Source organism: Podarcis erhardii (genome assembly GCF_964252035.2).
Source record: "Podarcis erhardii genome assembly, chromosome: 11".
Classification (NCBI taxonomy): Eukaryota; Metazoa; Chordata; class Lepidosauria; order Squamata; family Lacertidae; genus Podarcis; species Podarcis erhardii.
In genome coordinates this window covers 42,968,036-42,978,469 of record NC_138501.1, presented here as the reverse complement: position 1 = coordinate 42,978,469, position 10,434 = coordinate 42,968,036, and the positions used below count along the sequence as shown (strand labels likewise).

Genomic DNA, 10,434 nt, shown 5'->3' with positions numbered 1-10,434 from the left:
ATATACCTTCTCACTGCCCCCTGTCTTTTCGGTGCAATCATTTTCAGTTGCAAATTTGGATGCAGCTGACAATGTGGGGAAAAAACCTACAGAGCTGAATCTGCAAACACTAATTGTATTTTGAGGGGCTGGGTGTTCGGGTTTTTTTGTTTTTGTTTCTTCCCCTTGACCAAGATTTATTTAATATATACAGTTATCTAGTCAGTTTTGTAATCTATGACATGTTGCATGATTAAACGATGATGCTTGACTTGTAACTGTTATGTACTAGATTAAAGGGGGAAAGAGCAGGTATGGTACCTGTGGTCCACTTAAAAGGGAATGGTAGCAGAACTAATTGGATAAATCACATTGGCTGGTTTTAGTCAGCCCACCCAAGTCAAAACTGGCAAATGAGCTGCTAAGGGAGGAAGTCCTATTGAACATAGTGGGATTTGCTTCTGAGTAAGCATGCAATGAACTGAGATACTAGGGCATTTCCACAGGTGAGGTGATCTTAAACTGATATCTGATGCAACTATAAAATATGACAGCACTCTTGTTTTTCTGTTCATCTGTCCTGTCTTCCTGCCTCTTCTCTCCCCTCTGTTTTATCTACTCCATCTTTATCCTTTTCTTAAAACAAGAAAATGGGTAATTTGTTTCTGGTGAAACCCAGCTTAGATCATAACCCGCTTCTAATCTTCTAACTCACAAGAGTATAATGCTAATTGGCATTTCTCTCATGCATTCTGCCCCTTCAACTCCTGGAAGCCAATGTCACCAGAAAGATAGAAAGTATTTTATTTTTTTCCATTTTCAGCTATTTTTCTTTTTCAATTTTGTTTTTGGGTCCTCGCCTTTTATTTAGCTTTGTACTAGATTTCCAGCCATGCACAAAATCAGTGTTGGGGGGGGGGTCAAACTAAATTCTACTCAAGAGCAGACCCATTGAAATGAATGTGTTCAAAGTTAGTCATGCCCATTATTACTTTTATCACTGTTGAGTATGGCTAACATTGAATATAACCCATAAAAATCTGAGCTTTAGTTCTGGATACCATGTAGCAAACTTCAATAATAAACAATAATGGTAAATTTAAGCAGTTTCTTGCTCTGTTTGGGGGCTAAAACATAAGGAGACCACAATTTTGAAATTCAGGACATAAACGTGAATCAGAAATCAGACATGGAAACCAGATTTACAGAATGTAAAGTATAATTGTTGTCTTAGCCGGGCTGCTAATAACTAATGACTGCCAATCTTTATATTTGGATCAAGGTAGGGAAGGGAACCTTTTTAAGTCTAGGGGCCATTATTACCTAGCGGGCAACTCTCACAAGAGCCACATGTCATTGGTGGTGGGAAAATGGAAGTGATTGCTTTCTTTGTACAGTAACCATACTGTACAAAGCCATCCATACTCACTTCTCTCCATCCATCCAGACAAATGTGTGTGTGATGGTAGCCTAGCAAGGACATGTTGCCTGTGTGTCAGGGACTGGCTGGATGAGGAATGATGGGAGCCTCCCGCCTAGGAGGAGGACTGAGAAGACAAGGACTTAGACCCTGGGTCCTGGTAGTGGGACAATAGGGAAGAGGCTGGAGAAAGGATGAGCTGAAAGGTGGCGGAAGCAGGAGGTTGGAGTCATCAAGCAAGGTCAAAAGAAGGAGGCCCTTACAGGCAGTCAGTCCTGCTAGCTCTCCTCCTCTCACGCCCTGCTCTGGGAGAGTCCTACATGTCGCTGAGCAATGGACTAGACAAGCCCAGAGGAGGAGCTCATCCCCTACATTGCAGACTCTGTCTGTTTGGGAAGGCTCCAGAGTGAGGAGCTGGAGGGGAGCTCAGTTTGCAGCTGAAGGAGTCCAGCCAGGGAGACCACGCCGTGTTACTTTCTGTGAATGAAAAGTCAAATGCATTTCAAGCCCCCAGTCTTTTCCTGACCTGCAGAGGCCCAGAACCTTCCTATCAGCTCTCAAAACACGGTGGAGAGTCCCAGGACGGAGAAGCCCAGTGGGCCACATTTAGCCTGAGTTTATTATTCCTTTGACATAGAGGCAAGTCTACCCATTGTGTAATGCGTGTCTCTTGTCAGGTATGTTATTGGCACCTCGCTTCCTTTAAATTTTCCCCATCTCCATGGACCCAACTTTTATATTGTGGGCCCACTGCCCTTGCCCCCTAGTTTGGCCCTGTAGCAATGTGGCGTCTCACTCACTTGATCACATGATGGTTGAGGGATGTTGCTTCCAGTTGACAGAAAAGAGCAGGGAGGTGAAGGGAGGAAGCAAACCTCACAAATAGCTTATAAAGTCAAAGGAACTATTTAAAATTAAACTACGACACGTTTTCAAATCAAACGCTTAAAAAGGGGGAGGGGGCAGATCACCCCTACACAGAAGGAACATTTTGGCACATAGGAAAATAGCAACGATCTAGCACGATTATGATCCGGAGGGAGGGGAGTAGCTGTGTTTGATTGAGAAATTATATCAACAAACAGGAATTTGCTAGCATCCTTCCCATTCTATTCCCTAATAAAGGATTATACAGTTACACAATCAAATTGTCAAGTGGGCTAAGTCATGCCCATTTGCCTCCCAATATCACCCGGTACCCTAAACCAGGGTCTTCTGGTATAAATTTGCAGAGTAACCTTCCAGGAGATCAAGTGAAGGTGGTGGTGTTTTTCCATTCCCGTAAGTTTAACAATGGCAAGCCACTTTAGAAATTAAATCTCTTCCAAATTGCTAATTCACTAATTTCTTAGCCACAGTGCTCCTCGCCTGTAAAATACGAGTATTAATTGGTTGCCTTTGGGAGCTGTCCCAGCTCCTTTTGAGTTTTGTGGACTCGGGTGTAGGCTTGTATTTGTAAATACAGTGGATGAGTCACGCAGCGCAGTACGTAATTGACTCTGCTGTTCACTTGCCCCCATTATTCTACACATGCCTCTAATTAGTGGTTAAAAAAATTAAAAAGTAGATCCCAGAAGCCTGAGGTGTTCCTAGCCAGCTACTTTTGTGAAATGACCCTGGATCTTCTGGTGTGGTTTGGAGAAAGTACAAACACAGCAAAGTGTTAGGATGCACTGCCATAAAGACAGGTGTTCTGATCTTGCTATAGACTGTTCCTCTGTGACCTTCCATTATGTTTGCTCTTTTGTGCTTCCCAAACCTTTTGTTGTGCTTTTTAGTCACTTGTTTCACAGCAGCCCATTTCTGCCATTCTTGCTTGTCGGTCTGCGTTATAAGCCTTCAGGCTGTTAATGGGGAAAAACTTACAGATGTGGATTTTATTTTGTTTTTATTCTGTGGCATGAACGGAGTCTGAAACGTCAGCATATATAGATATGCCTGGGAACTGTAGCAGCAACCGCCAAGGTGCACCTTCTGATTAAAATGGGTGTTTTGAAATGTTTTCAGATTAGTTCCATTGTCACTTTTGCCTGACCAAATCCAGAAAAAATGTTCCATTTCAAGCCAGTTTTCCAAACAAATCAAAATCCACCTGCTTCTAGATTTCATCCCTATTGGTGAAAATATGCAGCTTTCTGCCTTCCTGATTGTTACCTGCTTGGCCTCAGCTTCAGTCCCTGGAAACACTAATTGAAAGCTCAGATAGCAAGCAAAGGTGAGCAGATACACTAAGATAACGTGAGATTGCTTCCACGCCAGTCCCAAAATGTGGTACTGGCTATGAATAATCATCTGCTCGTGACCCTAGGCTCATAGCAGCATGGTGAAGGTAAATGCATAGCACACCTGTGGCCTCCTTCCTATATAAACTGGAGCTTCTGGTGTTTTGGAGCAGCACATTAAGAGAAAAGTTGTGTTGGAAAGAGGAGCCAATATGGAGAGCAGGCTGAGGACTAGGAGGAGTTGGGCCAGATCCAGCATTGGAGAGTCCTGGACAAATTGTCCTTGGGGGCAGGGCCCCCTTTTCTTGGTATGTGGGCCCCCGTGGGCTTACCTGGCCCCAGTGGCCCTGCTCGGGGCAGCACAGGAAAGCTGCATTGAGCCGCCATTTTAATTTCCCACAAATGACACACAACAACGTTCTTCGTATTCCTTACTTGCCCTTCAACTATAAGGTTTCAGGACAGGTTGCAACAGCGCAACATGCAGTTATAAAAAGCAAAACCACACCAACCCAATTTGAACAGTATAGATTGAGCAGGAGAGATGGGTCCTACAAAATAAAATGCCTTAGAAGAAGTGCATTGTGGGAAATTAAAAGAGTGGGTACATTCGGCTTCCGGGCATAGGAAGCCTAAAAATAAAGGAGGCAGCCGCAGCTGTAGGCCGACAGGTGCTGCCATAATCCCTGTTGGGAAAGAATCTTTCTCGCTTATTTATCTTGCAGCCAGTACTGTTCCTGAAGTCTCTCCCCCCCCCCCCCTTTTATGTTTTTGAGCTTCATGTATTTGACCATTTGCTGACAAATCAGTAGAGGACGTTGCTGTGAAAGCTGATCACATGCCTCCTTGTCAGAGCCCATTCCTCACTTCCCCACCTCATCCCAATATAGCAAACCAACCTAAATGACCTGTTGGTTTTGTTTGTTGCCCTTTGCACTGTGGCGAGTGAGCATGACTGCAGGAATTCTATCTCAAAAGTCACTGTTTGTTAGCATTCCACCTGTGGAAGAACTTAAATCTGTACACGTTGGTGGAGAGATGAGTAGGACAGCCTACCCACCTCTGTTACTACTTTAGTTTTCTGTGAGTAATATGAAAACAAACCAGGATTGTGGTGGTTTGAATGCTCAAATGCAGATGTAAAATTAAAGCTTTTTTTAAAAAAAAAAAAACGGAACAAGTTTGCTTCTCTGAAATTCTGAGGGAGAACACTGGATAAAAGAAGTGTATAAAGCTGGTTATGTTTCTAAAATCCAAATATATTATTTATTTTATTTAAGCAGTTTATATTCTGCTTATATTTTATAAGCAGGGGTGCAGGGGTCGCTCGAAGTAGTTCACAATGTATCATAAACAAAGATCAAATACAAAAATGCTAAGGGGGCGAGAATCCACATTATAAAACACCCCTAACAAGATAGGTGCCCTCGTCAACATCAGAATGAAACACCCGAAAATCAGCTACAGTGGTATCTCGGTTTTCGAACATCTCCGTTGACGAACGTTTTGGAACGCCATAAACCTGGAAGTAAATGCTTCGGTTTTCAAACACCTCGGAAGTCAAACCGGGAACACGGCTTCTGTATTGGGATTTCCATTTTGAGTTTTCGGTTTTTGAACGTTTTGGAACTCAAAGGGTCTCCCGGAACAGATTACGTTCGAAAACCGAGGTACCTACCAAAAAATACAATGAAAACCCTTGTTTTAAAATACTGTAATTTGCAACTGAGCAAAAGAAAAGATAAAACTCTTTCTGACCCACCATATGCCCAATGACGTAATTAAACAACCCAATCCAATTAAATTCCCAACTTAAACTGCAGCTAAAATTGCATTCCACTCAAGCACACATAATTAGTGCATACACAACAACCAAACACTGAAACCCTACAAACAATGTACTCAAACTTTACTCCTCTATCACGCAGTTCCGATAATTCTGCATTGCATCCTCAACAGCCACTCATGGGACCCAGACAAACCTAGACAAATACTGACATACAAAGCAATACACCCCACCCTCTAAATAAAGCATTCATGCCAAGCAGTCCCTTTCACTCAGGAGGTGGGGGGTGGCATACAATATACGCCCAATAGCAGGGGTTCACATGGGGGCAGGAGGAACAGAATCCACCTTTCCCCAACTTTCTAACCGCCAGGCAATAATACAGCCTCTGTTTTCACACACACCCCAAAACAAAAGGACAGAACAGAAAACTCTTAGATGAACGAGGTGCCTCTTATAAATACCATTCACTGCCTTGGTTTCTCACCCGAGGGATCCAAAACTACCCCCAAGTAGCACTTCTGGTGCTCTGCTTCAAATGGATGAGCTGGGTTGCTACTAGCTGCAACCAAGGGAGACTCAACCAAAAAGGGTAACAAAGTGGGGCTGGAATGGACAGTTGCCGGGTGTGAGTGAGCTGGAAGCAGAGAGATGCTGCAAGATCTGAGAGAGAGATGCTTTGCTGTGTGCTGGCTCTAAAGATCTGTTGGGGCATTGATGCTGTGAGGCCCTCCATCTTATGTTCGGGTTGTATATATGCACAAATAAACCCATATATCCTAAAGACACCACAGTTTCCACTGACCGACCTTCCAAGTCTCCGATAAGCACTGGAACGCCTGGGCTGGAGTGATGTGTAACAATATTTGCAGCACATACTCAAAAGAGGTTTCAGATGCCTTCTGCAACATTCAGTCTCCAGCTGTAAAACATATGGAAAATAATAATAATAGTAAGAAGAAGAAGAAGAAGCAGCAGCAGCAGCAGCAGCAGCAGCAGCAGCAGCAGCAGCAGCAGCTCTGGGCAGCTTCCAACAAAAGATTAAAAATACATTAAAACACCAGTCATTACAAACTTCCCTAAACAGGGCTGCTGCCTTCAGAGGTCTTCTAAAACTCAGATAGTTCTTTATTTCCTTGACATCTGATGAGATGGCATTCCACAGGTGCCACTACCGAGAAGGCCCTCTGCCTGGTTCCCTTTAACTTGGCTTCTTGCAGGGAGGGAATCGCCAGAAGGCCCTCGGCACTGGACCTCAGTGTCCAGGCTGAACAATAGAGGTGGAGACTCTCCTTCAGGTACACTGGGCCGAGGCCGTTTAGGGCTTTAAAGGTCAGCACCAACACTTTGAATTGGGAGCCAATGTAGGTATTTCAAGACTGGTGTTGAGTCTAGTGAGACATTAAGAGGATAACACACCTGGATATGAAACTGGAGGTGAACCATTTTAGTGCCACGTCGTAGGTTGGATGGGCACAAGGCCCAAATTCAAGCCAGTAAACTCCCACAAGGAGAGCAAGAGGAAATAAACCTGATAACAAAACTATGAGGAAGCTGCCGGTAGATATAAGGGGAATGAACTTCTCATCATCTTAAACCACGTTTGCTGGAGCAATAAGGACCAGCAGAGGCACTGTGATGAGGGTGGGGGAATAAACTTGGTTGTAATCTCTCCTATTTTATAAGAACAAACAACCGGCAATATCTGTGCACATTCATTGAAAGGTGTGTTTCTTTAATTTTGGTAAACCAGCTTAATGCTATTATTAATAATAAAATTTCTACACCGCCTTCACCCAAGGTTCACGGGACAGTTTACAATATAAAAACACAAAAGTACCTAGCGTAGTAACAAACCAAACAATAACCCCACCCACCCACCCACCCACCCACAGTTTAAAAGGCCATAGATAGTTTAATCAGCCAAAGACCTGGGAGGAGAAGAGCGTTTTTGCCTGACACCTAAAAATATGTTGGAAGTTGGAAGCCACTGCAGGAAAGTTCTGTTCTTGTAGAATCATAGAATCATAGAGTTGGACGAGACCACAAGGGCCATCGAGTCCAACCCCCTGCCAAGCAGGAAACAACCTGCCACCCTGCAGACCTTTTGTGGAGGGTCGACACTAAGAAGGGCCTCAGAGGATGATTTCAGGGTCCGGGTCAGTTCATATGGGGAGAGGCAATCCTTGAGAAGGTATTGTGATCCTGAGCCTTTTAAGGCTTTCTAGATCAAAACCAACACTTAGAACTGGGCCAGGAAACTGACTGGCAGCCAAGTGCGGTTGGGCCAGGTTTGGCGTTGTATGTTCAAACTGGTGCCTCTGAATTCTGCACCAGGATTGACTTTCAAGGGGAACAAGAGCAATTTCCCCCCTTCACTTTAACTTCTCTTGAAGTTATGATTCGCTGAAGTCAGTATTGGAATTCACAGTAAACCTTTCAAAGAGGACACTGTTGAGTTCTGAAACTATCTTTCAGCCTGAATGAAGGCAGCTTCTGAATGGTAAAAGCTTTCAAACATTCCAGAAGAAATTTGCTGTGTTTCCAAACCCATTACATTGCTAAACTACTTCTGGACAGCAAGGATAATGAGCTCATCTGCCATAATGAGCTTATAGATTTGTGTGTTAAAAAAATAAGCAAACCAGCAAATGCAAATGTATAAGTGAGCTATCCTAAAAACTTTGTTATAGAGTAGTCTATTGTCTCCCAAGACAGATGGATGCCAACGAAGTAAATAACACACTGGATGGTATTCAACACTCGTTCTAATCATAATAGACCCATTGAAGCTAATGGACATGATCATCTTAGGTTCTTACATTTCAGTGGTCTGCTCTGAGGAGGCCTTAGTTGAATATAATCCAGTGTTCTCATTTGGAATATCTTTGAAAACATACTTCCATTAGATATACAAACATAAATGCTGATTTGATTAAAGATCATGTTCCTTTTCCATTTTATTTTCTTAAGATTTATGAAGGGAATTACTGGCTATTGTTCATCTGATGGAGAAGAAAAATTTAATAAGAAGTTATGAAAATAGACACATATTGTACTTTAAATTATATGGCTTGTTTCCTTGAAAGTTTAATATTTGTATTTCAAACACTACTCTTTTTAAAACGTACTATTTACAAATTGAAGAAAAATCACACAAAATCAGCAGGAATATCAACAGAGAAAATCTTAAATGTACAGTGATCAGTCAACATAGTCCTGCTTGATCTATGACTATATTCAGGTGTGCATTTCCAAACAGTCTATATTCAGAAACAGTGCATTTCTAATAGCAGCACAGAAAGGACTCACACCAAACACAATTCACACATAATGTAGACTTTACTTTTGCTTTATCCGGCAAATAAACCGTCATTCCAGTGTACCTGATTCTAAAAATAATAGTGTTATTTCCATGGAGCTAATGTCGTTTATGAAGCAAGCTAGACCTCATCAAAATTCAGATGTATGAGGTCTAGAAGTTACAGGATACATCAAAATGTCTCCACTGTTGGAGCAATCCCAACCTCAGCCGTAAGGCAGCTAATGGACCTCAAGTAGCAGCCCTAAGTGCCATCCCATTGGTGGAGACAGAAGCACCATGATGGAACTGACGTGCTGCACACTGCAAAGATCTTCCAACAGCAAAGCAGGGAGAATTGGGGTGGCAGAGATGCCACACCTAACACTCCTTTGTTTCCCCGATATGTCTGTAGAGATGATGAGACTCCTCCACACCATCTCTTGTGGCTGGTGTATTTAACTCCCTCCCAGTGACTACCCATTTGGGGGGGGGGGAGGATGAACACATCCTGCAGAACTTTGCTGATAGCTACAACAGAGTTGTTTCACAATCAATACCTTTTCACAGGGAACTCTGGGAATCATTGCTCTCATGTGAAGAATAGGGATCTGCATCAACCTTAACAAATTACTGCTCCCAGATTTCTTTGGGGGAAGCCGAGACTGTTTACACAGGGGTCAGCAAACTTTTTCAGCATGGGGCCGGTCCACTGTCCCTCAGACCTTGTGGGGGGCCGGACAATATTTGGGGGGAGGGGGCGGGGAATGAAAGAATTCCTATGCCCCAGAAATGCATTTTAATTAAAAGCACACATTCTACTCATGTAAAAACACCAGGCAGGCCCCACAAATAACCCAGAGATGCATTTTAAATAAAAGGACACATTCTACTCATATAAAAACACACTGATTCCCGGACCGTCCATGGGCCGGATTTAGAAGGCAATTGGGCCTTCTAAATTTAGTTTGACTACCCATAGTTTAAAGTGATGGTGTAAATAATTAAACCCCCTGAAATCAATGGACTTTTCAATGGGTCTACTCTGAGTATGTTGTCCTTGATCCAGGAAATCCAGTTAACCAATCCATATTCATTTTCATTGGTGTGACTAACAAAATATTTTATCACAAAATAAAAATTGCCCCCCAGCTAATTACTGACCACAACAACAACAAAAATTTTAGGTATGGGATCCTTCAAGAACCTAGTCCAGAACCTTCCTTTGGCAAATTTGATGAAAACAGTTTAAGTGTGTGTTATCAGCAGCCAAAATATGGTGGCTTCAAATTTTGAAAACTCTCTCGTCCTCTTTCCCCACCCCCTCCACCAGAGCCTCCAAAAGTGCAATTTTGTTGAGGGTTTCCAATATTTAATCAAGTTAATTGCTTAAAAGATGAGTGGTTAATTGAGGTATATCAAATTTTATTATTTAACCGAATAGGTCATTATACTAATGATCAAATAAAACATAATAAGAAAATCCATTTAGAACTGGCTTATTTCCTTCAGAGACCATTCATGGCGCTGCTTGTGTTAAAATGAATGGGTCCAGTTAATATATTTAAAATCAATCTTATTTAATATCTGGAAGTGCCTAAGATGGACTAGGAACTGGACATTTTGAAAATGGCTCCGTACTTTTTAAATAAATAAATAAATAAATAAATAGGACAGATTATGATGGTGGTGGCTGCTTTTATTAAAAGCATCTATATACCATCCT

The 10,434-nt window shown here is 42.4% G+C and overlaps 1 long non-coding RNA gene across 1 annotated transcript in view; it reads right to left on the bottom strand.

Moving 5' to 3' along the window:
* Positions 1-6,249: 6,249 nt before the first annotated feature.
* Positions 6,250-10,434, bottom strand: part of LOC309352884 — a 36,840-nt gene continuing 32,655 nt past the window's right edge. The window contains exon 3 of the long non-coding RNA XR_014161444.1: positions 6,250-6,329. This is a non-coding gene — a long non-coding RNA (uncharacterized lncRNA). The remainder of the gene's footprint in view (positions 6,330-10,434) is intronic.